At 35.9% G+C, this 21,036-nt stretch overlaps 1 protein-coding gene across 8 annotated transcripts in view; it reads left to right on the forward strand.

The window, feature by feature from the left end:
• Nucleotides 1-21,036, forward strand: part of ARL15 (ARF like GTPase 15) — a 521,133-nt gene that overhangs the window by 483,100 nt on the left and 16,997 nt on the right. The gene's annotated exons all lie outside the window — the stretch shown is intronic.

The following is a 21,036-nucleotide window of genomic DNA, read 5'->3' on the forward strand; positions in this document are numbered from 1 at the left end:
AGGTTGTTTGTACTCTATAGTCTAATGAGAAGTATCTAATAGGTAGGACTTTATTTCTTATAACCTCATTTCTCTGGAATATTATAGGTTAAAAGTTTATCACAAATGAGCTTTAAAACACTCATACCCTCCACTTTAAATGTCTAGAAGTCTAAATCCTAGTGACAAGCATTATTTTCTTTTTGGATTGCTCAGTTAGTGAAATTGGACTTATCCTTATGCAATTATACCCAAATATCATATGTGTGTCACATTCATTTTATACTACATACATACAAATAGAATAAAATCTATATAAACATGCAAAGGATCATTGACTTCATTTGCATAGGAAAGTAAATCCCATTGTGAGAATTTACTTCATAGCAACAGATCACAAACTACTTCTGACTTAGTCTGATTAATTTGTAAGGATTTTTCTAAAGCAAATAAAGGTTAAATGACTTGCTTGGGATCAGAAAGCTGACTGGTAAGTGTCAGAACTGACATAAGCATTAAACCTTGAACCCATGTTTTCCTGACCCCAAACTTAATGCTATTCATTATACCATGCTGCCTTAATTAAGATATATTATTCCCCATTTTGTCATTTGACTTTATTTTAGGAGGAGAAATATGAAATGTATTGTTTATTTTCTTGGAGCCAGCCCACTCTGATTCTTTTCCTCCAATATTATAGTAGCATTCTACTTTTATAGAGGGAAAGCAGGAAAGAAAAGGGGAGTGTTTCAAGGTCTTGTAGTAATTTAGTGGTAACAGGAAAAAAAAACAGGTTTGCTTCATAAAACAAAAAATTTACCCAAAGTAATGTTACTATGAAGCTTAGCCTCGGAACTGGCAATTTGGAGTTCTCATTGTCTTTTTTGGGGATAGATTACATTTTGATTCTGGACTTTTCTTGTTGTTTTTTTCTTTCTTCCTGATAAATGAGAATAGATGCTATCTTCAGTGTACTTTATAAGGAAAAATTATTTTTTTCCCAATGTTTGAGCACCTCTGAATTATTAAAATTATTAAAATACTATTATTAGAGCACTAACTAGGGTAGAATACTCAAGGACTGTCCAACATCTTCAGGAGAGAGCTGCTTCTTCCTTATAATAATATGAAGGCTGAAGTTCTCACTCCTCCCAAGCCTTCAATGGAAGTTCCTATGGGGTCTGGAAGAAAAGACTTATTAAGAGAGGATGAAGAAATAGCCTCAAATGCCAAACTTAGGATGGGAAAAGAAGGGAAAGATAATCTGTCACCTTTGTCTGCCAGGGTAGCTGTGTGTGTGTGTGTGTGTGTGTGTGTGTGTGTGTGTGTGTGTGTGTGTGTGTGTTTGTGTGTGTGCTCAAGCACCTCACGCCTCCTCTCCCCATTCCCACCCCAAATTGGTAGACATATATTGTGGCATTCCCACAAATTGTTTTTTTTTTAATCCCTGGTCTTATCCACTCTTAAGCCTAAACGTGTTTTTGTCCAAGGTGAAAAAAATGTCTTATATGCCTTTAATAATTAATGCCTTGGTATTCCTGATGTGTGTGATCAGCAATATTCTTTTCCTTTTTAATTGAATGTTAGTTTCTATAGGAGTTTCTAGTGGCTTCAAATTCTTAATGACATACCACCTTATATCTTAATAAGAATTTTTGTTCAGGTATAATCTGATTATTATATTCCTGGAATTGACCTTTCAGTGACAATATACAGAATTTCCCAAATTTTAATGCAGGTTTTAAGCTTTAATAGCTTAAAATTTAAGCTTTTCAATAATTTAAAATTTTTTAGACTTTTTAAAATTTAAGCTTCAACAGCTTAAAACTGCTCTAAGTCTTTGGGATACCATATATACATACATACATACATACATTTACATATATGTGTGTGTGTGTGTGTGTGTGTATGTATGTAGTTCAGCATGAAGTTCTTAGACTATAACTTCTAAAGACTGCTTACAACATAGCTTTCTTTTCCTCAAGATAATTTCTAAGCTTGTATTTTTTAGTTGTCACATTTGGCCAAGGTTAGGCATGCTTTGCAGTCATACTCCGAGGTTCACTAGGCTGAAACCTTGTCTCTTTGTTCTTTCTCCCTATTAGGATGTGAATTCCTTGAGAGTAGGAGGTGTCTATCTTTTCCTTTTGTGCTTAGTCAAGCACTTAACACAGTGCTTCATTCTTTTCACTTAAAAGATTTTTTTAACTCCTCCAACTTGTATCAGTGAGTTATTATATTTTGATTTTATTTATCAAGATTTCATTTGTTAATATTTTAATTGACAAAACAGCATATTTTTGGAGATTAACCCCAGACTTGAAGTCATGAAGACCTACCTGGATTCATTCTGACTTCTAGCACTTGCTAGTTTTATGACCAAGGGAAATACCATTAAATGTCTTCAAACCTCAATTCTGTCACCTGTAAATTGGGGGTAATTATCTCATGGCATTTCCATGAAGATTGAATGAAAATATGTGTGTGTGAAGCACTTTGGAAATCTTAAAAGTGTCATACAAATGTCCCAACCCTTATCCTTATTGAGGTTATGTTGTTGTTATTATTGTTCAGTCATATTTGACTTTTTACCCTATTTGTGTTTTCTTTTTTTTATATTATTTATTCTCATTTTGTACAAATAATGTTTTTTATACATTAATAAAATATTCTTGTTTAAGAGTAAGCTAAATACCCCTCCCCCAAAAAATATAGACTCACTTGAGCGATAAAGTAAAAGGGAGAGAAAAAAATTGAAATTAAAAAGAAAAAAATAATAGTAATAATTATAGGTATGGCCAGGTGGCACAATGGATGGAGCACTAGCCCTGGAGCCAGAAGCACCTGAGCCCATATCCAGCCCCGGACACCCAACAATTACCCCGCTGTGTGACATGCAAGCCACCCCAACCCCCACTGCCCTGCAAAAAACCAAAAAAAGAAAAAAAAGACCCAAAATATAATAAAATAGTAATAATAGTAGGGGTGGCTGGGTGGCGGACAGAGCATTGGCCCTTGAGCCAGGAGCACCTGGGTCCAAATCCGGCCTCAGACACCCAATGATCACCCTGCTATGTGGTCCCAGGCAGGCCATCCAACCCCATTTGCTCTGCACCCCCCCAAATAGTAATAATAATAATGAAAAATGTGCTTCAGTCTTTGTTCCAATATCAATACCTCTGTCATGGGTGGATCACATTATTTATGATAAGTCCATCGCAAAAGTTACTTCTATATTTTTCCACCATTGCCATTGCTGATCGCAACTCCCTCCTTTCGTAGTTCTCCACTACCATGTACTATATTTTCTCTCTCCTTTCACTCTGACTCTGCTGTAGGGTAGCTGAGTGGTGCAGCAGACAGATACTTGGCCCTGGGGCCACGAGGCCACAAGGCCCTGAGCCCACAAGGCCCTGAGCCCACGAGGCCCTGAGCCCCCATACCACCCCTTGGGCCCAGCATCCACCTGGCCCTATGGTCCCAGACAGGCCATCTACTCCCAGCCCCTTGCAAGTAGTAAAAAATAAAATGTGTTATATCTGACCACTCTCCCCCCATGGTCCATCCTCTCCTCCATCACTCATATCCCCCCCTTCCCCCTGCCCCCCCTTCTTACTCCAGATGCCTATACCCCATTGAGTATATATGTTGTTTCCTTTCCTAACCACCTCTGATGAGAGTGAAGATTCCCTCATTCCCCCCCCTTGCCTTCCCCCTTTCCATATCATTGCAATAGCTCATTGTAATAAAGAAAAATCTTATTAAATGAAATATCTTGGCCTATTCCCCCTCTCCTTTTTCTTTCTCCCATTACAATTCCATTTTTTCTATTGACTCCATTTTTACACCATATTTTATCTTCAAATTCAGCTTTCTCCTGTGCTTCAACTATAAAAACTCCTTCTATCTGCTCTATTAACTGAGAAGGTTCATATGAGTATTATCAGAGTCATTTTTCTATTCAGGGATACATGCAGTTCATCATCATTAAGTCCCTCATATTCTTCCCCCTTCTCCTCCAATCTCTGTGCTTCACCTGAGTTCTGTATTTGAAGATCAAACCTTCTGTTCAGCTCTGGCCATTCCAACAGGAACATTTGAAATTCCCCTGGTTCATTGAAAGTCCATCTTTTTCCCCTGGAAGAGAGGACATTCAGTTTTGCTGGGTAGTTGATTCTTGGTTGCATTCTAAACTCTTTTGCCTTCCGGTATATTATATTCCCAGCCCTACAAGCTTTTAATGTAGTTGCTGCTAAGTCCTGTGTGATCCTGACTACAGTTCCATGAGATCTGAATTGTGACTTTCTGGCTGCTTGTAATATTTTCTCTTTGATTTGGGAGTTCTGGAACTTGGCTATAATATTCCTGGGGGTTGGTTTTTTGGGATCTCTTTCTCAGGGGGGATCGGTGGATTCTCTCCATTTCTCTTGGATATCAGGGCAATTTTCCTGTAGTAATTCTTTGAAAATGATGTCAAGTTTCTTTTCCAGATCATGACTTTCAGGTATTCCTATAATTTTTAAATTATCTTTCCTAAATCTGTTTTCCATATCAGTTGTTTTTTCAATGAGATGTTTCACATTTTCTTCTAATTTTTCATTCTTTTAGTTTTGAAGTATTGATTCCTGATTTCTCATAAATTCAACAATCTCCCTGAGTTCTATTCTTTCTCTGAAGGATTTGTTTTCCTCAGAGAGTTTTCTTATCTCTTTTTCCATCTGGGCAGTTTTGCTTTTTAAAGCATTCTTCTCCTCAATAAACAATTTTTTTGAACTGTTTTATCCATTTGACCCAAGCTGGTTTGTAGCATGCTATTTTCTTAAGCATTTTTTTGGATTTCCTTGACTAAGCTGCTGACTTCATTTTCATGTTTTTCCTGCATCTCTCTCATTTCTTTTCCCAGTTTTTCATCTAACTCCTTCATTTGATTTTCAAAATCTTTTTTGAGCTCTGTCATAGCCTGAGCCCAATTTCTGTTTTTCTTGGAGTTTTTAGATGCAGGAGCTTGTGCTTCCTCATCTTCAGACTGAGCGTTTTGATCCTTCTTGGGCTCATATGCAAAGTATTTCCCAATGGTGTTCCTCTTGTTTCTCTGCTTGCTCATTTTCCCAGCCTTAGCCTGTTTTGGGGGTGCTTCCTGAGCTTTGGGATACTCCCACAAGGATCTCATTGTATGAGGCTCTGTCCTCCATCCTGGTCTGTGAATGACCATATGTGCCCGCCCTCTGCCAGGGGGCTGAGGTGGGGGGTCCTGCTGTTCTATGGGGGGGCCTAGACTGCGATCAGGATCTGAATGTGTTCAGATCCCCAGAATCCTGTTCCAGGGGCAGAGGACAGAGCTGGCAGTCTCTCTTCACTCCCCTCCCTAGGTTCAATGGGCTCATGCCCTGGGGGCTCCTGCTTACCGGCTCCACCTGCTTATGTTTCCTGGATCTGGAATGCAGTGGCCAAGCTGCTCTCTGTGTGCCCTGAGGGCTGAGCTCCACGTGCTCGCTGTGGCAGAGGTCCCCCTGCTGTTCCCCCAATTTGTGTCCAGTGCTCCCCTGGGGTGTAGCTCAGGAAACTCCCCCACTGCTGTGAGCCGTGGCTCCCAGCGCCCTGGGGCTGCCTCCAGGAGGCTGAAGTTCTTTTGCTCTGGCGGGCCACCCCTCTGGCTGGCCGCCCCTCCAACCCTGGGGAGCAGAGCCTTTCTACTCTTTTCCATGTTACCTTGAGTAAGAGAACTGCCTCACTGGGTCCCTCTGTGGGTTCTGTCTCTCGAAAATTTAGTTAGAGTCCTTAGTTTATAGTTTTTATGAGAGAGCGCCTAGGAGAGTTCCTCTTTTGTGGCTATCTTGTCTCGGCTCCCCATCCCTTTTCATGTTGTCTTGACAAAGATACTAGAGTGGTTTTCCATTTCCTCCTCCAAATAATTTTATAGAGGAGGAAACTGAGACAAACAAGGTTAAGTGACTTGCCTAGAATCTTACACCTAATAAGTGTCTGAAGCCAGATTTAAGGAATTGAGGAAGGTGAGTCTTTGTGACTTCAGGACCAACATTCTATCTACTGAGCAACCTAGATACTCCATTATTGTAATTGGTTAATATTAATACTGATTCCCAATATCTTAGTGCTACAATATTGGAGTTTTAGAAAATCCTCAAGTTTGCTTTCCTCTCTGTGGGAAGAATAAAATTATCTTCAATATTGTAAATTAACTTCAATTCTTAACTTGTAACTCTTCTGGAACTATTCATTAACTTGTAACTCTTCTGGAACTATTCATGGTGGGTTTTCAACTCAAATATCAATGACAATGTCTTCATATATGTGCTCACTCATTGAAGGGGCACCAAATATACCAATGGGTTCAGTAAGAACTTGTCAAATTTTCTCAGAAAAGGTTAAAAAAATACACAACATTTTCTTAGTTGTCTAATCTCAAAATAGTTGGCTCAAGTACAATTAGAATAGTCTATCAAACAGTTTTCAGTAGTTTTAGGATTTCATTTATGTGATTAAAACGAGACTAAAAGAGAATTTCAAATAGGAAAGAAAAACCAATCACCTAAAATATGAAGTCTTTATCAATCAATGCCAGGGACAGGATTACAGTACATTCTTTCAGTTAAACAAGAAATCAAGATAGGGCAATATTATTCCAATCCTTATCTTAGATTTGAATGGTATTCTTGCTTTGTTCTTCCTTTTGGACTATGCTAAAGTTCCATGGGCAGTGGTAATATTAATGCACAATGCTTTCTACCATAGAGTAGTACCACTCAGGGAGAACATAGAGGAACTGCCCAGCTTTATAAAACCATTTCGGTAATTGCCGGCAGATGCAGTTGTGGTTAGTTGATGAGTTTCTCATTCTAATCACCTTTGACCTCATAAAATATAGATCTCATATCTGAACCTTAGACTTTATAATGCCAGATTTTTTTCCCATTTGCAGCATGTGCAGTTAACTTGTATCAAGGTTTTTTTTTATGCTTTAAAAGAATCAATTTCATGGTGAATGCATTTAGTTAAGCAAGCCATTTAAACAACATCTTACTCGTGTGTAGCAGACCATTTTACAAGTATCTGATAGTTTTACAAGCCTCTGTTTCAGACAAGCTAATTGGTTGTCTCTGATATGTGAGTTTAGGCCTTTCACTCATTAACTTCCTCCAGTGTCCAGCACATACTTTAACTAGGTCTCTTAACTAGTGAATGGGGATTTTATATAGTCATCTTGTAATCCTTTTTGTCAGGAAGAAGTTTTCCAGGAACAGACTGTTAAAAGTATTGCAATATTTACTCCTTCAAGATAAGTTCAATGGTTATATAATATTCTCTTAGACATGGAAGATATTGAATTAGCCTGCTTGCATTGTATTTGTGTTTTTTTTAATATTACTTGGTATCAAAATGATGCTTTCCAAATGAGTGGAGAGAATGCAAGATAGATGAGTTCATAGAGCCAAATACAGGGATGTTGCTTGGAAGTTTGACTTGGTTTGTGCCTATAAAAGATATGTTCTCAATCTTGTTGGGAACAATCTGATGACTATACCTTCTTGAAAAAACAAGTACAATTGTATAGTTTTTGTGATTGCCATCATTATTGTTGTGATATTTTTGAACGTCACTGCTTTCCATCTTCTGAAATAAGAACAAAATGTTTTGTTTGAATGTTAGGATTAAAGGACAAATATAAAACAGAAAGATGCTTTGGGTGTTCAGATTTCTAAAGAGGTTCTTTTTTCTATATTCTTAGTCTTTTTGATTGGATCATCCTCACACTCTCTCCCTATACTCCTGTCTCCCAACTATGCATAATACTAAGTCTCCATTTTGGGTGCTCTTTTCCTTTCTCTCTACATTCTCCCTCTTGGTGATTTTATCAGCTCATAAGAATTTGGCTATTGTCTCTTTGCAGGTGACTGCCAAGTCTCTATATCCAGACCAAGGCTCTCTTCTGAGCATTAGTGCCAACTCTCCTGTGGGCATATCCTATAGGCATTTTGAAATCAACATATCCAAAAGAACTCTCAACATCTTTCCTTCCAAACCCATTCCTCTTCCTCATTTCTTTTTTTGTGGTGAAGATACAACTATTCTTCCAGTCACCCAGGTTCATAATTTCAGAGTCCTTCAATCTCCCATGCCCCATCATTTCTCCTCAGTTACCAAAGCTTATTGATTCTCCTGTAAAATCTCTTACACATGTCCCCTTCTTTCTACATGGCAACTGCTGTTGTTTGACCCCTGTGTTTGGAGTACTGCAGTAGCCTTCCCGATGGTCTCCCAGCCTTTAGTCTCATTGCATTCTAAACCAATTTTCACCAACCTGCCAAATTTGACATTAAGAAAGCAAGGGTCTAACCATGTCCCCTTCTTGCTCCAAAAGCTCCCTGATGGATCTAAAATAAAATACAGATTTCCTAATTTATCATTGAAAACCATCAGCCCTCCACAGTATGGCTCCAATCTACATCTTCCAGACTTAATACATATTACTTCTCTTTCCACACTCTACATTCCAGCTAAACTGACCTACTTATTCCTCCCATACATGATCTTCCACCTCCTCTCTAAATACCTTTGCATCTGTCACCTGGCTCTAGAACCAGGCATAGATTGTCCTTTTGCTTTCTCTTCTCCTTGGTCATGGCACCCATACTTCTTTCTCTAAAATGCTTCAGTGCCAACTCTGTGTGAAATCTTTCATGATTCTTTCAACTGCCAAGGCATTCCTCCACTCTAAAATTATCTAGAACATACTTTGCATCTATTTTACATGTAAATATAAATGTATATGTATACTTATGTTTCCTCCAATGGAATATGAGATCTTGAGGAGAGGGTTGCTCCTTGTTTTGGTATTGTTTAGCCATCAGTGGTCCTTTATAAATGCTTGTTGATGATGTATATAGCATAGAAGGGTAGGTAGATGATGCCAGATTGAGTGCCAGACTTGAAGTCAAGAAGACTCATTTTCCTGAATTCAAATCCGACCTCAGACACTGACTAGCTTATGACCCTAGTTAAATCACTTAACCTTGTTTGCTTCAGTTTTTTCATCTATCAAATTGAAATAGGAGAAGGAAATGACAAATTACTCCAGTATCTTTGCCAATAAAACCCCAAAAGGACTCACAGTCAGACATGGTTTTTAAAAATGACAGAGATATCAAAACATGGATAAATAGGTAATGTTATTTTACTTTCAAAATTGCTCATCCTAGCTACCTAGCTTCCTATAGTTATCCATCACAATATAATAATAAATAAGGCCTACAACACTTAAATAGTTAAAGGTTTCACAAAAGAACTCACAAAGAGTCAGACATGATTTTTAAAAATGGCAGAGATATTAAAATATGGATAAATAGGTAATGTTATTTTAGTTTCAAAATTGCCCATCCTAGCTACCTAGCTACCTATAGCTATCAATCACAATATAGTAATAAATAAGGCCTACAGTATTTAAAGAGAGGTCTCATATCCTCCATAAAGCCTTCCTCAACTAATTAAAAAAAAAAGATTGTCACTTCTTTCTAACATTCAGATCCCATGACTCCCTCTTCATTCACCTTTTCCTATATAGATAATAGATATGTTACATGGTATATGGTATCTCTTTTTCCAGTATTGGTTCTATCGATAACACTAAATAGCATTGCCTTCTTTATCCTGACTGCTGCCAAAGGAACTTGAAACAAAGGCAAATGTAAAATGAAAAACAATTCTTGAATTGATCATTGAGTTGTAGAGATAAGATAAACTCATAATAAATCATTAGAAAGCAATTAAATACTAGATTCATGTAATGTAGTGGAAAGAGCACTGAATTTGTTGTCAGAGGACTGGTGTTACATCTCTGCTACTAATAGAATCATAGGATCATAGATATTATCTTGGGCAACATCTAACACAGTTCCCTAATTTTTATCTGTGAGGAAACTGAGACCCAGAGATAAAGTGAATTACTGATTTTTATTCAAGTGGGTTAAGTTAAGTAACTGGCTTTGCCTTTGTAATTTTGGATAAAATATTCTACATCTCTGGACTCACTTTCCTCATTTTTAGGATGAAGAGTTTGAACTAGATGATCTCAGAGTTTTAAAGAATTTAAGACCTGGAAGAGATTTTAGAGACCATCTAATCTATGCATTAAAAAAAAAGGACTAGAATGTTAAACTGTCCATGCCCTTTGACTGAGAGATGTTATACCTGGGTGTAAACTCCCAAGATTAGAAACAGATCTCATATACTCTAAAACATTCCTTGTAGTACTTTTTGTAGTGACAAAACCAAACAAAATTGCTGGAAACTTAAGGCCATGCTCTTTGCTTGAGGAGTGGCCAAAAAATTTGGTACATGAATTATCACAGAATATTGATACTGTATAAGAGAAATTGGAGGTGGGAAGGGTGAGCCAAAATGACAGAGTAGAGCAAGAACTCAGCCAAGGTCTCCCAACGTTCTCCTCCAGACAACTTGAAAATAATGCCTCAAATTTCATTCTGGAATGGTAGAGCCAAAAGAAAAAAAAAGGTCAGAATGAGACATTCTTAGAGTCCCAAGGCCCGGGGAGGAGGCTGAGAGTCCATATAGATGAAATACCAATAATAGGACTAGTAGTGATAGAAGAAAGAACTAGCTTTGGGAGCTCTCAAGTCAGAGATAGTAACTGGTCAGGAAAAAGATTATAATGTAGCTTATTACTAGTACTAGTTGTAGAACCAGATGCTATTTGGCAACCACATTGCCTATACCAACTTCTGGGTCACAGTTTAAGGGCAGAAAAGAGCACTTTCCATCAAGAGGGAGTGGGAACCTTGAGGGGAAACTGTTTGATAACTCTATTGTCTATATCTACTTCTGGTGGTAGTTCAAGGGTGAAGAGCACTTTTTTTTCCTTTTTTTTTTTGTGAGGCATTTGATGTTAAGTGACTTGCCCACGGTCGCACAGTTAGTGTCAAGTATCTGAGATTGGATTTCAACTCAGGTCCTCCTGATTCCAGAACCCATACTCTTATCTCCTGTGCCAACTAGCATGGAGGAGCACTCCTGACAAGAGGAAGAGTAAATCCTGAGGGACAGTAACACTTCAGATCTCAAGGAATTAGGGAAATCTCCTGGCCAAGGATCAGAGTGAAGACCAAGAGAGCAGTGACCTCACCTCTTCCCAGATCATGTCACCTTGGAAGCATCAAAAATTTCCAAACTCCCAGAGTTATCTCTGAAAACAGAAGTACTTGAAACTATGACCCTCCCCACTCCATGCTGGGACCAGAGTCCAATATTAACAAAGAGTTCCAAATCAAGAAATAAGAATAGAAAAATGTGCAAACAATAAAAAAAGAACCTGCCTATAAAAGCTGCAATGTGACAGGAAAGATCAAGACACAAATTCAGAATACAATGAAGTTAAAACAGCTTGTAGCTGTGGGGATTTAGGGGGTAAAGAAGCATATGAATTAGACACAAGCCCAATAAGAATTCCTGTAAGAGCTAAAAAATGATTCTCAAAATCAGTTAACAGTGGTAAAAACAAGATTAGATAAAGAATGAAAGCAAAGAAAAAAATTAGTAAGACAAATTTCAATTTGATAAAAAAGGCACAAAAATCACAGTGACTATATGGATTCAGAGGAATTATGAGAAGATTCATGTGAACTGATGCATAATGAAGTTAGCTGAACCAGAAAAATTAAATAATGAGCTATAACAATATAAATGGGTAGAATAAGAGAATGAGATTGAATGCTGTACACTTATTATAATCAAGTTTGACTCAACAGAAAAATTGAAAGAATATACTTCCCTTATTTATTTTCAGAAGTGGAAGAGTACAGGGTCTGAATTAGTGCATATTTTTCAGGCTCAATTAATAAGCCTCTTTTACTTAACTGCCTTTTTCTTATTTATGCTTTGTTGTAAGAAGTGATCCACTGGGGAGTAAGAGAATGATAGGCTGAAAATCAAAGGTGATACAGAAACAAAAGATATCATAGAAACATGTTTAAGGGATTTGGGAAATAATTTAAATACCTCATCTAGCATTCCCTTATTTTTTCAAATCAAAATACTGAAGACAGATACTGAGGTTAGGTATAGATACTGGCAGAGCCAGACTGAAACCTAGACCAGTTTTATGTTCTTTCTCCTAGCTAAAAAACTTGGTGGTTTACCTGGTTGCTTAACTGCTTTTAGATATTGGGTGATGTCCTTAGAAGTTTTGTTCAGTCTCTAAGATCTTTTCCAACTCAGTCTATTCTATAATCATGTAGAAGATAAAATTTGAGGAAGAATGAGCAATATTTATCTAGATGGAGGGGTGGGGTAGTATTTCAGGTGAGAGGAAAGCAAGAACAGAGATGGAAATGAAAATTATTAGAAAATCAGGGAAGAAACTTACATAAATGGCAATAGACCATTTTTACATGTCCTTCATTTTTCCTTGTAGTGTGATTTTTAAATGTTTAGAGAAATGAAAGGGCACTAACTTTTGTGGTTGCCATATGAAGTTTAAGAGGGAAAAGGAATCACCAGTGAGGATCATTTCTTTTCTCCAAGGACTGGACCCTCATTGATTACTTCCACCCTTAAATTATATTGGTAGCCATTCCTATTGAAAGGTACTGCAGGCAAAATAGGTAACTTGGAGTTAAGCTTTTGTAAATGTTTTGAAGGATATGAAAACAAATCCTACCCTTATTGTGTAATGATTAAAATGAAGAGTTGTTTTGTATTTAATTTAACATGAAAGAATATAATTCTAAAATCTTGATTCTACAACCTTTGTCATCATTCTGAAATTGCGCTGTTCTGCTTTGATATTCTGAGAGGGGACTGTATTATTTTCTTTTACTGTGCAAAGAAAGAATGATTAGTGGCATTATCAAAAGATGTCCCATGATAGGCACAATCCGTATAAGGATCCTAGAAACTTTTTCTTTGAGCATGGAGAAAGTCATTTTTTAAAAAATTGTGTTTGCCTTTATTTTAAACATTCATTTAAAAAAACTATTAAAAGAAAAAAAGAAAAACAGGTTGTATAAATGAATGGGTAGGGTCAGTTATAGCCCATCAGATATTCAAATCAGAAAGGAAGACTCATTGCCTTCCACCAATGTTATATTTCTTAAGTGTGTTAAAGTCAAGCTAATTGCAGTTTAATTTTTATGATAAATATTTCTTTCACTTTTTGAAAGAGCAGAAAGTTTCTCCATTAGTCTTAGCCTTCTTTACTTGTTAAGGAAAATCATAAAAGCCTTTACAAATTTTCAGTAAAGCCCACTTTCGTTCTACTGGGTTTTTTAGTGTTGACTGCTGCATTTTTTTATGTCCTCAAGTTTTAGCACAGGCCTTACACATTGTAAAGATTTTAAAAATGCTTATTGATTCACTATCTTAAGTTTGTCAGCTTGTTGGAGGATCTCTAGCTTAGATTCTGAACTGAATAAAACTGAGGCAAAGGTGTTAGAATAATTTATAAAACCAGAAGTCTATGTAAACTCATATTAAAGTATAACCTTTTCCTAGAGATTTTGAATGCCTTATAAAAGCTCTTGAGATTTTCAAAAACCATTTCTTCACGTTCAGTAGGCTCTTTTGAAGTTTGTTTTTGCAATTTCTTTTGCAACTTGTATCTTAGGCTACCTGACTATAGACAAAAATTCAAATTTGAGCTTTTAAAAGAATATTATTGGTAATTATAATCAGCATCTCTTATACAGTAATATTGCAAGACTAGATAACATAAAATGATAATTAAATAATTCTTATTGCTGCTCAGTACAATATAAACCAATCCTATGTTTATTGCCTAGTCAGGAGTATGACCAAGTTTATTTGGAATTAAAATGTATTTTCAATGATGAAATATGCTGTTCATCCAACATCATTACTTGGTTTTAGTTTCATTATTTGTTTTTATATTTTATGACATATTTAGTACCTTTCTAAGGATTTCAAAATTCTACAGCCCATACAAGGAGAAGGGGAACAGCTGTTACCTCTCTCTCTATCCTAACCTTTCTTTGAACAAGTTGCCAAGAATGTACTCTAAGGAATCTTAATGATGCTGGGGCACTTTATCTCCTTTCCACAGGCCCAGTCCTGGAGTCCCAATGTGGGCAAAGTTCTTACTTACTTTGGTGAAGGTTACCAAGCTAAAATTCCCAGTGATTTTGTAAATAAGACAACAAAGCTTTAAAAATCATATTTTTCTTCTCCCCTCCCCCTCCCCCAAAAAACTCTGGAAAAAATGCAAAATGGTATTTTATTCCAAAGGCTATCCTTATTTCCATACACTCTCAAGAGCAATTAATAGCATTTCCTGCCTTGCCTCACATTCTGAGAAGTAGTGATCCCCTGTGTGAAAGTTCCTTCTGGGTTAAAAGGAAAAGGAAGAAACTCACAAAATTGCAACCTTGGACATTCTTCATTCCATTCATTCTCACTAACATTTACTTAATTGGAGTCAAAGGATAAATTTCTCATCCTCTTTGGCTGTATTTTAATCATTTTTGGTGTAATTAAATGATAACTGCAGTTTTAAGGGAACTCATAACCAAAATAAACTAAATCTGAATGAGGACTGTTTGGTATTTGGAAAAATAAAAACTTCACAATTGAGAGGAAGTTTATATTTAAAATGCAACAGAATTCTACCTTCTCCCTAGTAGAATGTAAGCTCTTTGAAGGTAAAGACCATTGAATTTCTCTCTTTGTATGCTCAAAATAATGCATTATGCATATTTAGGCGATTAACAAGGGGGAAATGAACAAAATTGAATGGAATCTATATCAGATCAGTGATGGAGTTATAGTCTCACTTCTTCCTCTTTTTTAGACCCCATATGCAGTTTTTCATTTGCATTTATAATCTATAATTTCTATTGACTTCTCTTGAGCTTCTCACTTTAACTTGTCTAAACCCAATACTAAAATTTTTTTTTATTGTTTCTCCTCCAATCCTATACATTAAGTCCTTTTGTGCTCTTCATTTTTCTGCCCAGAATATATTAGAACATCACTTTTGGGGCGTCTAGGTGGCACAGTGGATTGAGTACTGGCCCTGGAGTCAGGAGTACCTGAGTTCAAATCCAGCCTCAGACACTTAATAATTACCTAGCTGTGTGGCCTTGGGCAAGCCACTTGACCCCATTGCCTTGCAAAAAAAAAATCACTTTTTCTAGGAGTGAAAATCTCAAAGATTTCTTTGTTTCCAAAAGGTTTTCTTTCCCCCCCCATTTCTTTCATCCTATTTGAATTGTTCTTTCTTATTACTTATTTAAATTTCAAATAATCTTTCTTAATTGACTTCCTTTCTTCATGCCAAACATATTAACAGTCAAGAATTTAGTTTAAAGCTAAATAAGTGAATTGACCTATAGTTTAAATCCAAGTCAGAATCCCCAAATCTAAGGATGTTAAAAGACCTAAGAGGTCATTTAATCTAACCTTTCATTTTACAGAAGAGGAACTGAAACTAGATCAGGAAAATACCTTGTCAAAGGTTACACAGCCAAATAAATGAGACTCAGGCTTACTACCTTGAGGGCCAAAAATATTTTAAACTGATATTTCAAAAAATTGAGGGGACACAGATGAGGCTCCAGAATTTCTACTGATCTTGTGCCAAAGAAAAATGAATAGGGTTGGAGACATTCCCTCCCTACCTCCCCATCTAGATGCCTTGCCTTTACTCTTCTTTTCTCTGACTTGCTGACTCAATCACTCTGTCAGCGTTATCTATCTGGTTCAGTTTTATCAGCTTTTGATCAATCCCATTTCCTACCATGATTAGATTTCAGGCAGGAAATAGAATAATTTACTTCCAAAAAAATGAATAAAATGCAGTCACTTAAATTAGTTAAAAGATTTAGATCCCACTTCTTAAGAATTCCATTCATCTACACTTTAATTCTATCTTTTTTTGTTAATTATAACAGAAGCATGTGTGCCTTATTGTGCCATAATATAATGATGCTGTGACTCTTGTCCATCTTTTTTTCTTAACTCCTCAATAGGTTCTCCAAACCTCTGATTCTTTTTGTTATATTCTCAAGAATACTAGTATCATAGGGGTTGTACCTAACATTTTCCCTAGTCCTAATGACCTCTTTTCTTTAAAAATGTTTTCTTATCTTTGAATTAAAAGCTGCTGGTAGTGAAGTAGTTAGAGCACTAGCCTTGGAGTCAGGAAGACCCAAGTTTAAATCCAGTCTCAGAAACTTATTAGTGACCCTGGACAAGTCACTTAACCTCTGATTAAGTTTCACCAACTGTAAAATGGGGATAATAATAGAACTTGCCTCTCAAGATAGTTGTGAGGATCAAATGAAATAATATTTGTAAAGTGCTTAGTAGACATTATATAAATGCTTATTCCCTTCCCCCTTATATTGAAAATCAATTCATGAATGTCTCAAAATTGTTACCTCTTGACTCTGGAAACTGGAATGTATTTTGTCAAATCCATCTTCTTTTTCTCTTCTCAAACATAAAATACTATTTCATTTCCTGAGGTAAGATTCTGGTTTTTTACTTCTACTATCATCAGAGAAAATAGACCACTATTAAAAACAAAACAAAAAATCCAATGACAATTCTGTACCATTTCATATCTGATTTTTTTCCTACTTCATTTCATTTAGAATAAATTAGCTTAGCTAATTTGGGGACTAATAAAGATGTTTATTTCCCTCTTATCCCTTTTTCACTCTTCCATGAGGTTCTGTTACTCATAGCTTCTCATCTTCTTCCTAGGTAATTTTTGACAAGTGATCTTGGACTCCAAATGAGTGTTTATCTGCTGGGCAAAGAGGTTATTTTTCTCTGAGGCAATTTCTAGATTTTTGCTGCCTCCTTGTTATTTTTATCATTGTTAAATTTCAGTAAAGAAATGAAAGTGAGTCAATGTCTTTACTTTTGTCCATTTCCTATTTTTTGGATTGATTGCTTTTTTATATAGTTTGAACTGGGACTGTTACAATTTTAATGCAATGTTTTTTCATCCTGAAGCTTTTATTTTGTTATTTTGAACTTTGTGCTTTGATCTAATTTATACTGACAACTGAGGCTGAAATGATTACTATCTATACCCGTGGACAGTTTTTTTGGACAGGACTCATTTCTGGACAGGTCTCATAATATTCTGCTCAACACTTGCCACATTTGGCACTTTCTCTGTCTTTTCTTGCAGAGTGTATTTCAATTTTCATAACTGATATACATATATTCGTATGCATAATTGTTCATATTCAGTAGATTTATGTGAAGAGGGAGTCTGGAATGGGAAGGAAGATTTAAAAAGAAGTTAGTATCCTTGCAACTAAATGAAGTATCCTAGCTGAGAAAAGACTATTTTCATTATTCATTTTCCCAAGGAAGCAAAAAAAAAAAATACTACCAAGTGTGACTACCTTGGTTCTGCTTTGAATGTGTCACCATTATAACAGCTGCTGCAGACATCAACTATAATGAGTTGGTACTAATTGGTGCCTATTTCATTAGATCCTTACAATAAGAACAATATTTAAATAACAGAATGCAGTCATGCAAATTATCTTATAATTTTGGGTCATTGAAGAGAACCATCATGGCATAACAAAAATATTTGGTAGGTTGCTTATGAATATTGTGTTTTTCCACATGTGTGTTGGAGACAAAACTGCTTCCCAGCAAATACCCACTCTGTGGGTATCCCCCAAATAGCCATATAGCCACAGGTATGCCAAACAGCTGTATTCTGATGTAATTCCCAGAAGTGTTGTTTCCAGAAGCTCTTGTGCAATGATCATTGTCGTCTTGTTTCAGCATTTTCCAGGAGTTTGTCTGTGACACTTCAAGCTTCTAATCCAGGGGGAAAAAAGTACTATCAGATCAGATTCATTTTCTCAAAGCATTTTGCTGTGTGTGTGTGTGTGTGTGTGTGTGTGTGTGTGTGTGATGTGACAGAGAGTGAGACAGACAGACAGAAATAGAGCTTTTTTCATTGCCTTACCTTTCATAAAAATAGCTTTTTTAAGCACAGTATTCATTTCTTCTGGAAATAATATGAATATTGTAATATTGAGATTTACCTGTGTCTTCATCTTCTTTCCTATTGTTTTGAAGTCAGTGTTTCCAGAAACACAAAATCTAGGGTCATTAAAAGCTCTTTTCTGTGTTGGACTTATGCACTTGCAAAATCTGATATTACTGCTATGCCAAGACTGGTTTTGAAATTGGTATCATTTATGTGGGTGGATATGTCCTGGGCCAGTAACTAGCTGCTGTCTGCCAGTAGGGGGGGTGTGCTAGACATCAATGGGTTAGAGGACTAAGAGTCTCCAGTTACTCAGCCCTATTTGTCAGCTTAACACCATCAGCCTTCTTTATCAGGTGGCCACACTAAACTTTGTTTTGGTAAAGTTTTGTGCAGCTCTCACTTCCTGTTTATGTATAATGTCATGTGGTCACACCGCCCTAAGCTTCCTCTGGAATCCTCAATGTACTTTAGTGAATTTTCTAAGCTTAAATATTTACAACAGGAGTCATTGACTAACATTGATTTTTTAGCTTGTGTTAAAAGTTTTGCAGTGTTGTTCTTTATCAGTTTATATGTACTCATTGTCTAGAGTTAGGCAGCCAAATAGATATTCAATTTTGCTTGAATTGGCTATAAAAGTTTTTATTTAAGCAAATATTTAATCAAAGTATTTATAGAGAGTTGTTCCAGATGAGTGTTATTAACATAGTGTAGGGGTCTTTCAAAGCATCAAATTCATTTATCCTTTCGAGTAATAAGCTTTATTAGTATGTAAAACAATTGCTTTACATGCCAGTAGTTTGTAAACTCATCCAAGCTCTAGAGTTGCGTATGTGTGCTATGTCTATTGACGTGAGTACTGGTTGATCAAACATTACATTGCACCATAAGTTCAAGTTTCAGCCATCTTGGGTCCAACTGATGCAATCTCCCCAACCTCACTTTTTTTTCCCTAAACACAGATCCAATGAGGCTTTGGAAAAATAATATTAATGAACGCCAGTCCTATTTAAAGCCATTGACTACTATGCCTTACACAATAAATTTATGCTTGTACCCCCAATCTGTCCATTCCTGCAGACTGTTTTCTGCCTTTCCTAGACTGTTTTCTGTCTTTCCTCTGGTTGCCAGTTTCATCAGATAGATAATGAACTTCTTCTATGGTCAGGGATATTGGCAGATTTGGAAAAAGTTCATTTTTGCTACCCCCTAAAGATAAATTATGCATGGTTCCTTTAAAAAATCAGGGCAAAGATAATGCTGATTTTCCTTGAACTTGAGCATTCATAGAAATATGAACCATACATGATCTTTGGGGAGCAAAGATGTGCTATTTAACAAATGTGGGAGTTGATATGTAGTTGGGGAGAGAACTGACTTTGGAGTCCGGAAAGCTTCCTGATAGTCACTATATGATCAAGGTTCAAGTCATTTAACCTCTTCAAACCTTGGTTTCTGCATCAGCTTCATGAGAAATGGAGATAATATATAATAGTATTTATTTCATGAGGTTCTTGGGAAGATCCAATGAGAGAATTATTAATTCTATTTTATACATCTTATAGTGCTATATAAATGTCAGCGTATCATTATTGTTGCTCTGACCCATCAACCCTGGATGTCACTGCATTTCTAACGTTTTGGTTTTTTTAATTAAATTTTCCTTTTTTTTATTGTGAACTTAATATCAAATATATTGTAATCTTTGGTATGGTACATAACCAAAATGGTGTATAATCTAATTGTTAAATGGCTCACCCTAAAACTTTGCTAGAATTTTCTTTATATACTAGTTTGGTGACTTTCAGAACATGGGGTATAAAGAGAAATCAAAAGAAGATAGACTTTATTTAAAAAACGAACATTTCAATATATGAAGAAAATATGTGAAATCGACTATCTTATTTACTTAGTTCCTTTTTTAAAGATCTTTCTGTATATCTATATCTGTCTATCTATCTATATATATATATGCATATATCTAAGTATGTATCTAACTTAGCAAGGTAGCAATAAAATTGTTCTGCATCCCCTTCTGCATTTTTTGGGGGGGTTTCTACTGTGCATTTTTTAAGAATTATTTAACTGATACCCTCTTTTGCATATCTATTATTACTTACAAGATGTTCATGTCTCTAAATTTTATAACCCCTCAAAGTTTTAATTTAATTGGTAAATAGCTACTATCATTATTTCCTTTGACAGAGTGTATAGGGAAAATGTTGATGTATTCATCTCTTATTTATGAGTGTAGAAAACAAAAACTTATAAGTCTTCATAATTGAAGAAGAAGTTTGGCCTGGTTCATAGAATAATGTAACTTGGCAATTGATGTCAAGGGGCCCTGAGTTAAAATTATGCCACAGACACTAGTTAACTCTATATAAATCATTTATCCATTAAAGCAACTCTTTATATCTTATCCACTAAATCATAGCTTAGCTTTGATCTGCATCAGTGAAAATCGTTTCATGCAAAGAGTCCTGTTATTATCGAAATTTCAGATCCTTTGCCTAAATAATTCATTTTCCAATTTAGACAGAAACTGTTCAAATTAAGTCATCTTTAAGACAATGTATTTATAGTGTGCTAGTGTTAGAGAAGTATGTGTAATTATAGTGATTACTGTAGACTGATAAAACATTTTTAAGTAGTGTAAAATTGTGGCAGTTTTCTTAAAAAAGGTATTTATGAAGGTAAGACCTGGAAATTTTCCATGGCCTACATTATTTAATAGACTTTGTTGATCAGGAATATCTTTGAGTAATGTTTCATCTGATCAGTGGTATGTTTATCTTTCATGATGTAAAACCTTGCCCATGTTATAAATACCACATAAACATGACAGTATGTGTGTGATAGAATATACATGAGGAAATATAACAAAAAAAAGAGTTCACAAACATTAATCACCATCTAATTTTGTAAATCAAAAGATTGACCATTACCTAGCACCAATTTTACCAAGATCCTATTAAAATCAATATCTTCATCAGTAAGAGACTGGCTTGTGAAATGGTTTTACTGAACACATTTTG

The sequence above is a fragment of the Macrotis lagotis genome, chromosome X (assembly GCF_037893015.1).
Source record: "Macrotis lagotis isolate mMagLag1 chromosome X, bilby.v1.9.chrom.fasta, whole genome shotgun sequence".
Classification (NCBI taxonomy): Eukaryota; Metazoa; Chordata; class Mammalia; order Peramelemorphia; family Peramelidae; genus Macrotis; species Macrotis lagotis.